Source organism: Apteryx mantelli, chromosome 11 (genome assembly GCF_036417845.1).
Source record: "Apteryx mantelli isolate bAptMan1 chromosome 11, bAptMan1.hap1, whole genome shotgun sequence".
NCBI lineage: Eukaryota > Metazoa > Chordata > Aves > Apterygiformes > Apterygidae > Apteryx > Apteryx mantelli.
Genome location: NC_089988.1, coordinates 15,694,868 through 15,710,855, shown reverse-complemented (window position 1 = coordinate 15,710,855; position 15,988 = coordinate 15,694,868). Strand labels below are relative to the sequence as shown.

Genomic DNA, 15,988 nt, shown 5'->3' with positions numbered 1-15,988 from the left:
CAGCCCATCTTCAGCCCTAACGGTCCTTTGACCATTTCCCTGTGGTGTCCTCCCAGTGTGCCACCTGCCCTCTAGAAAGGTACTGCTGTCTCACAGCATCTCTGTGATATCTGAGAGCCCCATGAGGAAGGTTCAGAGATGCTGAGAGTATGGAGATGGTGGTGGGAGGCTGTATGTGGGCATCTGAAAACAGCCTTGTCTGTCCTTGTCTAGAAGGGGAGTGTGGAGAGCTCCCTCAGGTGCCCGGAGAAAGGGTGAGAAGTTTGGAGATGTGCACTTTGAAACTGGACTCGTGTGCTCTCAGCAGGGGCTGGTTTCTTTCTAGGGCAACATATATGAGTGTGATCATCCTCCAGCTGAAAGAGAGAACTGCAACATTTGGGGGTTTCTTTGCTTGAAAAGTCTCTGCTAACTTCTCAATGTCTTTTCTTCTTTGCACAGTCCCCCATGCCCAGAGATAGCAAAATGTCCAACAGCAGCTCCCTCAACGAGTTCCTCCTCCTGGCATTTGCGGACACATGGGAGCTGCAGCTCTTGCACTTCTCGCTCTTCCTGGGCATCTACCTGGCTGCCCTCCTGGGCAACGGCCTCATCATCACAGCCGTAGCCTGTGACCACCGCCTCCACACCCCCATGTACTTCTTCCTCCTCAACCTCTCTGTTCTGGACCTTGGCACCATCTCCACCACTGTCCCCAAATCCATGGCCAATTCCCTGTGGGACACCAGGGCCATTTCCTACTCAGGATGTGCTGCTCAGGTCTTTCTATTTGTCTTCTTGATAGGAGGAGAGTATTATCTTCTCACTGTCATGGCCTATGACCACTACGTTGCCATCTGCAGACCCTTGCATTACGGGAGCCTCATGGGCAGCAGAGCTTGTGTCAGAATGGCAGCAGCGGCCTGGGGCAGTAGTTTTATCAATGCTGTCCTGCACACTGCTAACACATTTTCAATACCACTCTGCCAAGGCAACACAGTGGACCAGTTCTTCTGTGAGATTCCCCAGATCCTCAAGCTCTCCTGCTCAGACTCCTACCTCAGGGAAGTTGGGCTTATTGTATTTAGTGCTTCTATAATATTTGGGTGTTTCATTTTCATTGTGCTGTCCTACGTGCAGATCTTTACTGCTGTGCTGAGGATCTCCTCTGAGCAGGGCCGGCACAAAGCCTTTTCCATGTGCATCCCTCACCTGGCCGTGGTCTGCCTCTTTGTGACCACTGGCCTGTTTGCATACCTGAGGCCCGCCTCCATCTCCTCCCCAACTCTGAATCTGGTGGTAACTGTTCTGTACTCAGTGGTGCCTTCAACACTGAACCCACTCATCTACAGCATGAGGAACAAGGAGCTGAAAGATGCCCTGAGGAAAGTGATTTCATGGACATTTTTCAGCAGTGGTAACATTGCCATTGCTCTCCACAAATGACTCCCCTGTGTCCCGTACCAGGACTGAGCGTTGTTTGTTCACTTTATTTATGTTATGACTATTATTACTGTTGTTATTATTATTTGTCACCCTGTTGCTACACAAATGCTTGGATTCATTCCACCTTCACTGAGACTGCTCTGTCCCACCTGGTGCCCATATAAAGTTGTTTCCAACACTGGGTCAGAGCTGACTCCCTAACAGTAGCTCTCTAATAAAACAGGTTCTTGCAGGTGCAGTGCCTGAAGGCTGGGCTCTTCCTCCAAAGCTGCTGTCCCTTATGTTGTGTCCCCAGCACATTTCCTTGAGACAATCTTGCCCACCCTGCATGCTGATCCTTACCCCAAAAGTCCTCCTGCCAGACAAGGCTCCATGTCCAGGTGGGGGACTGGATGTCCAGCTGTGATCCCTTGGAGGATGAGCCCTCTGCTGGGTCCTCTGCAGGGCTGTCAGAGAGCATGCAGAAGAAGTCCTGGGGCGATCTACTGGATCTGTAGACCGTCCTCCTCCCATGGCGGGACTCAAACAGCGTCTGTCAGAACACAGATGCAGCCCAGCTTGTTGCTGCATGAACAGAGAGGAGAAACTGCCCCAGGAAACTCCTCAAACACCCAGCCTCTCGTACCAGCTATTTCCATCACTGGCCATTCCCCATGATCCTGGTGAGGGGTGATCTTTGAATGTGACTAGCTCTGTCTGCCTGCTGGCCTCAGTATGTGTGTGGAGGTAATGTCCAGCCCTGCCTGGCCTCTCTGTGGGCTCAGACCTCAGCAGACCACAGAGCATGACATTCTGCTAACGCTGGGCCGAACAGGTACAGAGCTGGGCAGGGGTTGGGGAGTGCTGGGAGGCTGCCAGGCAGGAGGGCCGAGGGGGACAGGGCATCAATGGCTGTCATGGGGACCATGCAGGGGGGATGTTTCCCCAACACAGAACGCACCCTGTCCTGTCCCGTGCCTTCACAGTGGGACCGTGGGGCCACGTGCAGGGCAACAGGGCTGGGCCAGTGGAGGGATGAGGTGCAGATGGGAGCCATGACACTCCAGAAGATCTCGACAGTTATGGAAGGGACTCATTGCTGCTAGCAGGATCGGGGGTTTCTCAAGGGCTACAGCCACCAGCACCACCTGCCAGGACTCCCAGACCCAGCACAGATGGTCAGTGCCCAGCACTGCAGCTCGCAGTATCCCCCGTTCTGTGTCACTGTCCTCTCACAGGAGCACTGCCAGGTGCATCATTCCCTGCCCAGGTTTGAGAGGAGCTGCTGGAGGTCTTCTCTTCTCATGCCTGCTGATCCCAGCTCTGCCCTGGCACTGGCCCACAGGCTCTGCCCTGGGCCATGTTATGTCTCCATACGTTCTCGTCTGAGACCACGTAGAGATCTTCAGCACATAGCTCTGCTTGGAGCTGGCCACCATGGCTGACCTGTATAGTCCCAGGAGATCCCAGCAAGGCTGTGCTTGGAGGTGAGGCTGTGATTGTCCTCAGTCAAAGTTGGTGGGATGGTCTGGGTGGGGGCCAAGGGGAGGAAAGGACAAGAGACAACAAGGAGAAGATGCAGTAAGGGAAATTTCAAATGAGTTGAAGGAAAAATAAAGAAATAACCATGGTAGTTGAGCAGCACTGGGGCAGGGGACAGGAGACTTTTAGAAACTCTCCTGGAGAAAGCACCTACCAACCTGATCTAACTGTCAAGTTAGCCCAGCTCAGAGCAGATCTTGGTCCTGGATATCTCCAGTGGTCCCTCCCAACCCAAATCCTCTAGGAGGAAGGGGCTGGACAACCTTTTTCCCTTGGTAGACTGGAAAGGGAAGTCTGGAGAACTGGATTAGCCAAAGATGTCTGCACTGACGGGGAGTGGCCTGGGGTGAGATCAGACTCCTCCTTGTTGTCCCCCAAAATGAAGTCACTTCGTTGACCGTGGAGGGAATGAAAAGGAAGCGTAGTGAGATGTTTTAGGGACTCCTTTGAAATACCATGGTAACACAACTATGTTGAGATTTGTGCAAATTCGGCCATCGAAAAGTAGAGGCCTTGGTGGCAGATGCACCAGCCATAGGGAAAGGGAAAAAGACCTCCGTTCTTTTAGAGGCTTTCAGCCTGGCCAGTGCCCTCAGTCGTCTACAACACAGGCTGTCCTAAGCTGTCCCAAACCTGCACCTCTTTCCCTGCAGCCTGTACACACCCAACCTGCTTCCGCACCTTGCTCTCACTGCATGATCTCCCCACCTTTACTGAAATCCTTCCGTCCTTGTTGGTGGCTCCTTGAAACACAAAGCCCGGGACTGATCAGAGTTCCTCTGGGCGTCCAGTTGCACCACAGCACTACCCTACAAGTGACGTTCCTTTTACCTGAAGTGCAGTCTGAACCTCTCCAGATGCATTCTCTGGTTCTTCCTCCTTCTCATGCTTTTTCCCACTACCAAGAAAAGTTCCCTCATCTCTGAAACCACCCTGTCACAAGCAGTCACAGGTGACTATTGTATGGGCTTTAGCCTCCACTTCAGCAGGCTAAAGAAGCCCAGGTCCCTCAACCTCTCCATTCTGGCCATGTGCTTCAGGCCCCCAAACCCATCTGGGCAGACCTCCTCTGCACCCTCTCCAGTTGTTCCCCATTCCTACAACACTGGGCGTACCACACTGGGACACGCTATTGCAGACATTGCCGCGCCAGCGCTGAGTCAAGGGGGTTAAGAAGTGCCCTGGCCTGGGTGGCCAGGCTCTTGTTAATGCAGCCCTGTATGCAGCTGGCCTCATTTGTGGTGAGCACGCACCATGCACTCATATGGCATTCCCGTGAGGTCCACGGCCTTCTCCTTCTCCTTGGGGTCCCTCCTCTGCCTGTCAGGTCTCTGCCTGTCCTGATGCACGGGCTGTTCTGCCCCACTGATGAGCCTTTCAAACAGGACAGGATGTGGGGTATACCCCTGCATACCCCACCTTTACCTGGCTTCCTGGTAAAACATGATCCATTCATGAAAACACTCTGAGCTCCATCATCCAACCAGTTTTTTGCCCACCTGGATGTCTACTGGACATCCACTACTCTCCTCTCCTCCACAAGTACAGCTCCATGACACACTCCTCATCAACGTGAGGCTGAATGGCCTGCAGCTCCCCAGGTTGTCGTTGTGGCTGCTTTTGAAGATGAGCACAACATATTCCTTCTGCTGTTCATTGGGACCTCCCCTGATCTCCACAACCTTTCAAAGAGGATAGAGAGCAGCCTTGCTGTCACAGCAGCCAGCCCTCTCAATGTCCATGAATGCCAGCCATGCAATCCCATAGACTTGTAGGGGTTGAGTTCTTGCAAGTCATTCCTCACTCAAGACTTAGGCACTGCAGGTTGCTTTTCTCCTCAGGAGTCCTGACTCTAGGCACAACAGCTCAGAAGACCTTGGTGGTGAGGACTGAAGCCAGGAAGGACTTGAGTTCCTCACACATATCTACATCTGCTTCTACTAGAATCTCTGCCCCATTCAGCCGTGAACCCACATTTTCTTGTTTATTCTTTTACTGTTACTGAAGCAGCAGCAGCAGCTCTTCTTCCTGTCCTTCACATCCCCACAAGTGTCTCTATCGCAGAGGAGCTTTGGCTTCCTTAACACCATCCCTACTTTGCTGGACAATATTTCTAAATTCCTCCTTTGCAGCATTTCCCTTCTTCCCCTTTCTGTATGCTGCCTTATTGCCCTGGAGATCACGTGGGAGCTCCCTGTTTAGCCAAGCTGGGGTCCAGAGATGTCTACTCTGAGAGTGACTGCCCTGCGATGCCACTGTCTGCGAGGTGGCGTGCCTAGCTGGTAAGGTGAAGGCTTTCCTGAGTTCCCGTCTGTCTCTCTCTTCTTGCCTCCCTTGGCAGCAGGATCATGGTGTTGCTCCTTCTTTCCCCTCCTGTCCATATTGCTCCTCATCTTGTTCCTGTGCTCTCTGGTTTTGGGGGGGGGAGGGTGGGGGGGGGGGGGTGTTCAGCTGCAGTTCAGACACTGATGCCGCAAGTTGTGCAGGTGAGGGGTTTGAATGGGAATGAGGTTGCCCCAGCCCCCTTCTGACTTATGGAGCTCCAGAAAATGCAGTCTGTGGGGCTGGGAAATGAGCTGACTCTCCCTTAGGGAGAGAACATCTCCAGTCCTAACAGTCCTTTGACCGTTTCCTTATAGTGTCCTGGCAGACTGCCTCCTGCCCTCTAGAAAGGCACTGCTGTCTCATAGCATCGAGAGAGACAAATGAGGAAGGTGCATAGATGCTGAGAGTATGGAGATGGTGGTGGGAGGCTGTATGTGGGCATCTGAAAAGAGCCCTGTGTGTCCTTAACTAGAAGAGGAGTGTGGAGAGCTCCCTCAGGTGCCCGGAGAAAGGGTGAGAAGTTTGGAGCTGTGCACTTTGAAACTGGACTCGTGTGCTCTCATCTGAGGCTGTTTTCTCTCTAGGGCATCATATGAGTGTGATCATCCTCCACCTCAAAGAGGCTGCGAGCGCAGGAGAGCTGGGAATGAGAGTAGTAGACAGACTAGCTGTCCTCACTCTGCAAGAAGGGACGGTGGATGCTTTCCTCTCAGGAGTCACAGTAGAAATTCCAAGGATTTCTACCTTTGAGGAACACTCCCCAGGGGTGACAAGACCATCTCAAAGAAAATAAAAAATCCCTGAAACTCTGTTCCTCAAACCTCATTCTTTAGAATCAGGACTGACAATGCTGAAAAGCCCTTCTACATGATGAGTGGATTTCACCTGACAGAACTTGTGAATGTCAGAGCTGGTCACCCCCATTCCCCTGTGCCCACAGCTTTACAGCAGGACTGACTCCTCTGGAAACCATGGGCAGAGGTCCCTGCTCCTCACAGCACACTCAGACAGTGCAAAGCGGAGCTCAAGCAAGGGAGCCGCACAAAGATCCTCTCGGTAAAGAGAGAAGCAAAGTGGGGGCTTGTATGAGAACTGCAACATTTCGGTGTTTCTTTGCTTGAAAATTATCTCCTAACTTCTCAATGTCTTTGCACAGTCCCCATGCCTGGAGAAAGCAAAATGTCCAACAGCAGCTCCCTGAACGAGTTCCTCCTCCCGGCATTTGCAGACATGCGAGAGCTGCAGCTCTTGCACTTCTGGCTCTTCCTGGGCATCTACCTGGCTGCCCTCCTGGGCAACGACCTCATCATCACAGCTGTAGCCTGTGACCACCGCCTCCACACCCCCATGTACTTCTTCCTCCTCAACCTCTCCCTCCTCGACCTTGGCATCGTCTCCACAACTGTCCCCAAATCCATGGCCAATTCCCTGTGAGACACCAGGGCCATTTCCTTCTCAGGATGTGCTGCACAAGTATTTTTATTTGTCTTCTTGTTAGGAGGAGAATATTCTGTTCTCACAGTCATGGCCTATGATCGCTACGTTGCCATCTGCAAACCCCTGCACTACGGGACCCTCATGGGCAGCAGAGCTTGTGCCAAAATGGCAGCAGCTGCCTGGGCCAGTAGTTTTATCAACGCTGTCCTGCACACTGCTAACACATTTTCCATACCACTCTGCCAAGGCAACACAGTGGACCAGTTCTTCTGTGAAATCCCCCAGATCCTCAAGCTCTCCTGCTCAGACTCCTACCTCAGGGAAGTTGGGCTCATTGTGTTTAGTCTTTGTTTAGTTTTTTTGTGCTTTGTTTTCATTGTGCTGTCCTATGTGCAGATCTTCACTGCTGTGCTGAGGATTCCCTCTGAGCAGGGCCGGCACAAAGCCTTTTCCACGTGCATCCCACACCTGGCTGTGGTCTCCCTGTTTGTCAGCACTGGCATGTTTGCCTACCTGAAGCCCCCCTCCCTCTCCTCCCCAGCTCTGGATCTGGCAGTGTCTGTTCTGTACTCAGTGGTGCCTCCAGCAGTGAACCCCCTCATCTATAGCCTGAGGAACAAGGAGCTCAAAGATGCTCTGAGGAAAGTGATTTCATGGACGTTTTTCAGCAGTGGTAACATTGCCATTGCTCTCCACAAATGACTCCCCCTGTGTCCCGTACCAGGACTGAGCTGTGTTTGTTCACTTTGTTTGTATCATTACTACTATTACTGTTGTTATTATTATTTGTCACCATGTTGCTACACAAATGCTTGGATTCATTCCACCATTACTGAGACCGCTCTGTCTCACCTGGTGCCCATATAAAGTTGTGTCCAACACTGGGTCAGAGCTGACTCCCTCACAGTATCTCTGTAATGAAGTAGGTTCTTGCAGGTGCAGTGCCTGAGGGCTGCACTTCCTCCAAAGCTGCTGTCCATTATGCCCTGTCCCAAGCACATTTCCTTGAGAAAATCTCTCCCACCCTGCGTGCTGGTTCTTACCCCAAAGGTCACCCCTAGACAACGCTCCATGCCCAGCTGGAGGACTGGATGTCCAGCTGTGAGCCCTGGGAGGATGAGGCCTCTGCTGGGTCCTCTGCAGGGCTGGCAGGGAGCATGCAGAGGAGGTCCTGGGGCTGTCTACTGGGCCTGTAGACCATTCTCTTCCCATGGGCGCCCTCAAGCAGGGTGCCTCAGTGCAAAGTTGCAGCCCAGCTTGTTGCTGCATGAACAGAGAGGACAAACTGTCCCAGGAAACTCCTCGCACACCCAGCCTTTCACACCAGGTATTTCCAGCACTGGCCTTTCCCCATGGTCCTGGTGAGGGGTGATCTCTGAATGTGACCAGCTCCATCCGCCTGCTGGGCTCAGCACCTGTATGGGGGGAATGACCAGCACTGCCTGGGTTCTCTCTGTGCTCCAGATCCCAGCAGACCCTGGAAATGCCTTCTGCTAACTCCGGGGGGGAGAGGATCAGGGCTGGGCAGGGTCTGGGGGCTGGTGGGAAGCTGCCAGGCATGTGCGCTGTGGTGGCCAGGGCGCCAAAGGCTGTCATGGGGACCATGCTGGGGGGATGTTTCCTCACCCCAGAACGCTCCCTGTCCTGTGTGATGCCTGCACAGCGGGGTTGTGGGGCTGCAAGCAAGGCAGCAGGGCTGGGTCAGTGGAGGGATAAGGCGCAGATAGGAGCCACGACACTCCAGAAGCTCCTAACGGTCATGGAGGGGACTCGCTGCTGCTAGCAGGGTTGAGGGTTCTCGAGGGCTACTACCACCAGCACCACCTGCCAGGACTCCCAGACCCAGCACAGATGGTCAGTGCCCAGCAATGCAGCTCATGGTGCCCCCCGTCCTGTGTCACTGTCGTCTCGCAGGAGCACTGCCAGGTGCATCACTGCCTGCCCAGGTGTGGAGAGGAGATGCTGGTGGTCTTCTCATGCCAGCTTCCCTTGGCTCTGCCCTGGCATTGGCCCACAGGCTCTGCCCTCGAGCATATTATGTTTCCATACATTCTCATCTGAGACTACATAGGGACCTGCAGCACATAGCTCTGCTTGGAGATGGCCACCACAGCCTGCCTCTGTGGTCCCAGGAGATCCCAGCAAGGCTGTGCTTCAAGGTGAGGCTGTGATTGTCCTCATTCAAAGTATATGGGATTGTCTGTCTGGGGGCCAAGGGGAGGAAAGGACAAGAGACAACAAGGAGAAGAGGCAGTTAGGGAAATTTCAAATGAGTTGAAGGAAAAAAAAAAAGCAATAAACGTGGTAGTTCAGTAGCACTGCGGCAGGGGATAGGAGATTTTTAAAAACTCTCCTGGAGAAAGCACCTACCAATTTGATCTACCTGTCAAGTTAGCCCAGCTCAGAGCAGATCGTGGTCCTGGAGATCTCTGGTGGTTCCTCCCAAACCAAATCCTCTAGGAGGAAGGGGCTGGAAGGTAGAGTGAGGGGCAGGGGACACTGTTGTAGGGTTGAAGCCTTGCAGGCATTTGTACTGCCTGGTCAAGCCTGTCCTCAGAGTGACACAGTGAGCAAGTTCATCCTCAAAAGGAGTCTCTGCTCCATGGGCAACAGGAGTCAAAGCAGTGCAGGGAGACTGCAGAAAAGTTCTCAGGAACACACCAGGCATTCAGCCCTTTGACTGCTGAGGTGTCCCCAGACTGGTGCTTTGCATCCTGGGTGTGAAGGGCTGAGAAATCTTTAGAGCCAGAGCAGACTGGAGTCCCATCTCCTGGGCTCATGGGTTACATCTTTGTACTTGTGCCTCCAAGTAGAGGGTGCCATCCTCCCCTCTCTTTCTTACCTGAAGCTCAGGCTGGATGGGAGATGTGAATGTGGAGGTTGGCTGTCAGTGCAGCGATGGTGAGATGGTGGAGAGGTTAGAGGAATAAGAGAAGAGGAAGAAAAGAACAAGAGGATCCTTGACAGGCTCCCACAGGTGACTGCCATAGAGGGCAGAGAAACCATGGAGTCCTCTTGGATCTTCAGAGACAATGTCCTTAAAGCACAGGAACACAGAAAAGTCTGCAGGAAAGTCCCGTAGGGCCTGGCTTGAGGCTGGCACAGATAAGCAGGGACGTTGTGATTTAGGACTGGAAAAGAAAGATGTACATGCACAGAGGGTTGGAAGGGGCATGGGCTAACCAGGAAGAAGATGCAGACATGGCCTGTGGTGGAAGAGATGGAGTTAGGCAAGTCAAGGCTGAGCTGGAGCTGGAGCTGGAGCTAGGAAGGGATGAGGATGGTAACCTGAAGGGCTTCTGTAAGGATGCTGGCAGCACAAGGCAGGCAGCCAGGGAAAATGTGGTCTCCCTGCTCAGTGGGGCAGGGGACATAGTGACAAAGACAGGCGAAAGGCTGAGGAGCTCATTGCCTCTTTCACCTGGTCTTTTCCTGGTCTTGTCTACTGCCAGGCCTCCCTGGCCCCCGAGTCCTTTGGCAGCATCTGTGTTAGCAAAGCCTCACCCATGGTAGAAGATGATGCAGGTGGGGAGGACTTTTGCCCAGTGGTCAGACATAAGTCCAAGGGACCAGACAGGAAGCATCCCGGGGTGCAGGGAGAGGTGGCTGGAGTCACTGCAATGCTGCTCCCAATTGTCTATGAAATGTCAGTGCAATCAGGGAGGTTCCTGATGACTGGGAAAAGGCAGACATTGCACCCATTTTGCAGGAGGACAGGAGGGAGTGTCTGGGGAACGTCAGGCTGGTTATCTTCATGTCAGTCCCTGGGAAGGTGATGGAGCAAATCCTCCTTCCTGGACAGGAAACCATCTCCAAGCATATGAAGGACAAGGCCTGGAAGAGGCAGCATGCGTTGACCAAGGGGAAATGGAAACCATGCCTGACCAACCTGATTGCTTTCTATCATAAGATGAATGCCTGCGTGCACAAGGGGAAAGCGAGGGATTTTGTGAACCTTCACTTTAGCAAAGGCCACAGTGCTTTAAGGAACCAGCGTCTCCTCATAGGCCTCAGTGGCAGAGACACCAGCCATAGCCAAAAGGACAAAACCTAGCTGTGTTGGGAGCTTTCAGCCTTGGCAGTGCCCTCAGCCTTCTCCACCACAGGCTGTCCTATGCTTTCCCATGCCTGTGCCTGTTTCCCTGCAGACTGTACACACCCAAGCTGCTTCCCCACCTTGCTCTCACCCCGCGATCTCCCCACCTCTCCTGATGTCTTCCTGTCCTCACTTGCTTTTCCTTGAAACACAAAGCCAGGGTCTGATCACAGACTCCCTCTGGGTGACCTGTTGCACCACAGTACTGCCTTACAAGTGACATTCTTTGGACCTGAAGTCCAGTCTGAACCTCTCAAGATACAGTTTTTGGCTCTTTCCCCTTCTCATGCTGTTTCCCTATACTAAGAAAAGCTCCATCATCTCTGAAAGCACCCTTCAAGCAGTCACAGGCTCCTCCTATACATCCCTTTGCCTCCTGGCTAAAGAAAACCAGGTTCCTCAACCTCTCCTCATGGATGGGTTTATTCCCACCTAGGCACAGGACTTGACACTTCTTTTGGAAATCTTAATAAGGTATATGTTGTCCAAATCACCCGAATTTCTCAAGTTCCTTCTGGAATGAAGCTCCTCTGTGTCAAAATAAAGCAAAACAAAACAAACAAACAAACAAACAAACAAACCAGTGCCAATGAGTTAATGGTGAGCAGGAGTGGGGTGTGCTGTATGGGACAGGATCAGAATAGTAAAAGAGACAGAAGGCATGGAAGAAAAAAAAAAAAGGAAATTAAAAGCGAAGCCAAGGATTGGTCAGGGCTGTCTTGGGGATTCCTGCCAAGAAGCCCTGCATCTGAATAATTCTGACTGGAGGAGGACAAGAAAGATGGCCTGCTTCCACTGTCACAGGACACCTGCATGCTTTCCCTGACATCAACAAGAGAAGATTGAGAGTGTGAAGAATCATGGACTCCTTCAGGGTGGAAGGGACCTCAGGAGGTCTCTAGCCCAATCTCCTTGCTCACAGCAGTGTCAGCTCTGGGGTCAGAGCAGGTTGCTCTGGGCTTCATCCAGTCTGGTCTTGGCAGCCTCCAAAGGAGGAGACTGTAAAACACTGTCTGGGCAACAAGTTCCAGTCGTCATCACAAAGCAAGTGCTGCAGCTGCCTGACTGTTGTGAGGTCCTGGGCCAGACTCGCTCCCAGTTATCAACCTTTTCTTGTTCTGGGAGCCCAAACCTCGATGCAGTGTTCTAGATGGTGTCTAATGAATACTGACTAGAAGGCGATCACCATTTCCCTTGACCTCCTGCCTGTGCTCCTGCTCATACAGCCCACGATGCTTCTGGCCTTCTTTGCTGCCAGGGAATGCTGCTGGCTCATGTTTTGCCTCCTGTCCCCCAGCACCCTCACATCCTTTTCCACAGAGCTGCTCCCCAGTCACTCAGGCCCCAGCCTGTGACACAGTGGGGTGTTGGTTTATCGCAGGTGCAAGCCCTGGCATTTGTCCTTGTTGAATTCCATGAGGTTCCTGATGGCCCATTCCTGCTGCTGGTCTAGGTCCCTCTGAAAGGCAGCCCACAAGCAGATGACTGCCCCCACGTCCCCCCTCCCCTCCTCCAGTTAGGCATCTTCTACAAGCATGATGAGTGTTGCATCCTCCATGTAACTAATGCAGATGATAAACAGGACAAGTTCCTGGAGAGACCCTCTGGTGCTCCACTTCTCCCTGGCCTCCAGGAAGAATATTGACCATTCACCACTGCCCTCTCAGCCTGTGATCATCCAAGCAGCTTTTTACCCATCCGGTTGTCTACTCTTGTAGACTGAAATATTCTTACATGAATGCACAAATATTGTGGGACACAGTGTCAAATACCTTGCTAAAGTCTAGGTATAGGACATTTACTCTTCTCCATCCACAAATACAGCTATTTATTCATAGAAGGCAATCAGGTTGGCAAAGTAGGATTTACCATGAGTAAATCCATGCTAACTCTTCCCAGGCACCTGCCTCTCCTTCATGTGCCCAGAAATGTGATCCAAGAGGATTCATTCCATGACTCCTCACCAAAGGGAGGCTGAACTGCCTGCAGCTCACCAGGTTGCCCTTGTGGCCTTTTTGGAAGATGGATGTAACAATTGCCTTTCTGCCATCACTGGGACTTCACCCCATCTCCACAACCTTTCAAAGATGATAGCGAGTGGCCTTGCAGGGACAGCACTCAGCTCTCACAGCATCCTCGGCTGCAGCCCATCCAACCTCTTTGACTTGTATTGTCTGAGTTCTCACAAGTAATCCCTCACGAACCTTATCCACTGTTGGCTGCTTTTGTCCTCTGGAGTCCTGACTGAAGGAACAACACTCCGGGAGACCTTGCTTGTGGAAACGGAAGCTAACAAGGGGTTTGGGTGCTCAGACCTATCTGCAGCTGCTGCTGCAAGATTCCCTGTCCCATTTAGCAGTGAGGCCACATTTTCTTTTTTTATTCTTTGATTCTTACGGAAGCAGTAGCAGCTCATCTTCATGCCCTTGACATCCCCTGCAAGTGTCAGTGCTAGGGGAGCTTTTTCTTCCCTAACACCAAGCCTATGACCCTGGACAGTATTTCTAAATGCCTCCTTTGCCTCTCCCTTCTTGCCCTTCTGTATGCTGCCCTATCACCCTGGAGCTAAGGTGTGAGGTCCCTGTTTAGCCAAGTTGGTCCCCTGAGAAATCTGCTAGTTTTACTGAGAATCGGGATGGTCCATCCTTGTGCTTGGCAGGTGCTGTCCTTAAAGACCTGCTGGTTTTCCTGAGCTCCTGGCCCTTGACATCTGCCTCCCATGGTTTCCCCCACTAGTCCCTCGAAGAGGTGAAAGTCTGCTCCTCTCAAGTCCAGGGTCTGTATTCTGCTACTGTCCTTCCTCACTCTCCTCAGGATCTGAGAATCCACATTTTCATGGTCATGGTAGACAAGGCTGACACTATCCCATCCCTGATCAGTTCCTCCTTGTTTGAAATTTTCAGATACAAAAAAGCATCACACTTCTCATCCTATCTGGCAGCTGTGTGAAGAAGTAGTCCCAAGAGCAAGAAGAGGAGCAGCATGGACAGGAGGGGAAACAAGGAGCAACGCCATGATCCTGCTGCCGAAGGAGGCAAGGAGAGAGAGACAGAGGGGTCTTGGGAAAGCCTTCACCTTACCCAGCTGGGCATGCCGCCTCACAGACAACAACATTGCAGGGTAGTCGCTCTCAGCACCCTTGTCAGGCAGCATGAAATGGGCCTGTGGCAGGAGAGATGCCCCTCTCTCCTCTGGCAGAGGTCTGGCTGTAGAGGAGGTGGCTCATGCCCTGGACTTCCTGTACTGACAGCCCATTCTTCCTGCCTGCCTAGGTCTCTCTGAACGGCAGCCCTCAAGCATATGGCTGGGGTCCCCCACCCCCCTGCAGTTTTTTGGTCCTCAACAAGCATAGTGAGTATTGCCTCTTCCATGTCACTAATCAAGTTGTTGAACAGGACAGGCTCCTGGAGAGACCCTGTGGCGCTCCACTTCTCCCTGGCCTCCAGGAGGAGCACTACCCATTCACCACTGCCCTCTGAGCCTGATCATCTAACAAGTTCTTTAGCCATCTGGTTGTCCACCCATCTAGGTGGTAAATCTCTAAATTGTATTCCACAAGGATATTGTGGGAGACAGTGTCTAACACCTTGCTCAAATCAAGTTCAAAGGCATTTTCTGATCTCCAACCACAAATAGAGCTATTTAATCCTAGAAGGCAATCAGGTTGGTGAGGCATAATTTACCCTGGGCAAATCCATGCTGCCTCTTCCCTATCACCTTCTTCTCCCTCATGTGCCCAGAAATGAGTGGACTCACTCCATGACACACTCCTCAACCAGTTGAGGCTGAATGGCCTGTCATTCCCTCGGTAGCCCTCTGGGCCTTTTTTGAGAGTGGATGTAACGATTGCCTTTCTGCAGTTATTGAGGGAGGACCACACCCCATCTCCACGACCTTTCAAAGATGACAGAGGGAGGCCTTGCTATGACAGCAGCCAGCTCTCTCAATGTCCTTGGGTGCAGCCGTTCCAAGTGCACTGACTTGTAGGGGTGGAGTTCTCGCAAGTCATCCCTCACTCAGCCCTCATCCCCTGCTGGTTGCTTTTCTTGCCTGGAGGCCTGACTCTAGGCACAACAGCCCGGGAGACCTTGCTGGAGAAGACAGAAGCCAAAAAGTTACTGAGCTCCCACCATTCAGCAAAGAGCCAACATTTTCCTTTCTATTCTTTACCATAGCTGAAGCAGTAGCAGCGCTTCTTCATGCCTTTGATGTCCCCTGCCAGTGTCTACTCTCTGAGAGCTCCGGCTTCCCTAACACCATTCCTGCTTTGGTGGACACAGTATTTGAATTCCTCCTTTGCTGCATATCTCTCCTTCTGCTTCTTGTATGCTGCCTTACTGCCCTGGAGTTGAGCTGTGAGTTCCTGTTTTAGCCTGGCTTCCCCTTCTCATGCTGTTTCCCATTTCCAAGAAAAGATCCATGATCTCTTCAAGCACTCCGAGTCTAGTTTAAAGGGACTGCTGGCAAAGGTAGGCATCACCATGGCAAGCATCTCAGAAAAGCCAAGTGAATGTACAAAGAAAGCAAATCCAGGATCAATGGGAAAAGGCTAAAGAGGAGTTGGCTGACCTCATGGGAGGGTATCAGGATGTTAAAAGAGAAGAACTTGGAAGGTGGAAAAGAGGGAAAAATGCAGTAAAAGGTGAAGCAAAAGAAAAAACATACCTATTTGGGGGCAGCTGCCAAGCAGTCCTGAACCTGAATGACTGACTGGAGCAGGGCAAGGAACATGCACTTGGTCTGGTCATACTTGTTTCTGACATACTTCCATGGTCATGGGGAAGCTGAAGGTTTTCCCTAAGGTCAAAAAGAGAAGACGCAGTGTGGAAGGAAATGCAGAATCTTTCAGGCTACAAGGGACCTCAGGATATCCCTAGCCCAACCTCCTTCCCACAGCAGGGTCAGCCATCAGGTCCGGATTTCTCAGGGCTTTACTCACTGAGGACTTGAAAACCTCTGAGGATGGAGATGGCACAGTCTCTCAGGGCAACCTGCCCCAGTGCTTGGCTGTCTGGATGGGTCAAAAGTTTCTCCTTACACCCAGCCTGAACCTCTCTTCTTTCAGCTAATGCCCATCGGCCTTCACCCTTGCATCATGCACAATGGTGAAGAGTCTGGCTCCATCTCCTTGATGATGTCCTGGTAGGTATGGGGAGGCTGTTATTAGGTGTCCCCAAATCCTTC

General features: G+C 52.1%; 1 pseudogene; it reads left to right on the top strand.

Moving 5' to 3' along the window:
- The first annotated feature begins 465 nt into the window (after positions 1–465).
- LOC136992989 (olfactory receptor 14J1-like) lies at positions 466–7,359 on the top strand (annotated as a pseudogene).
- Positions 7,360–15,988: the final 8,629 nt, after the last annotated feature.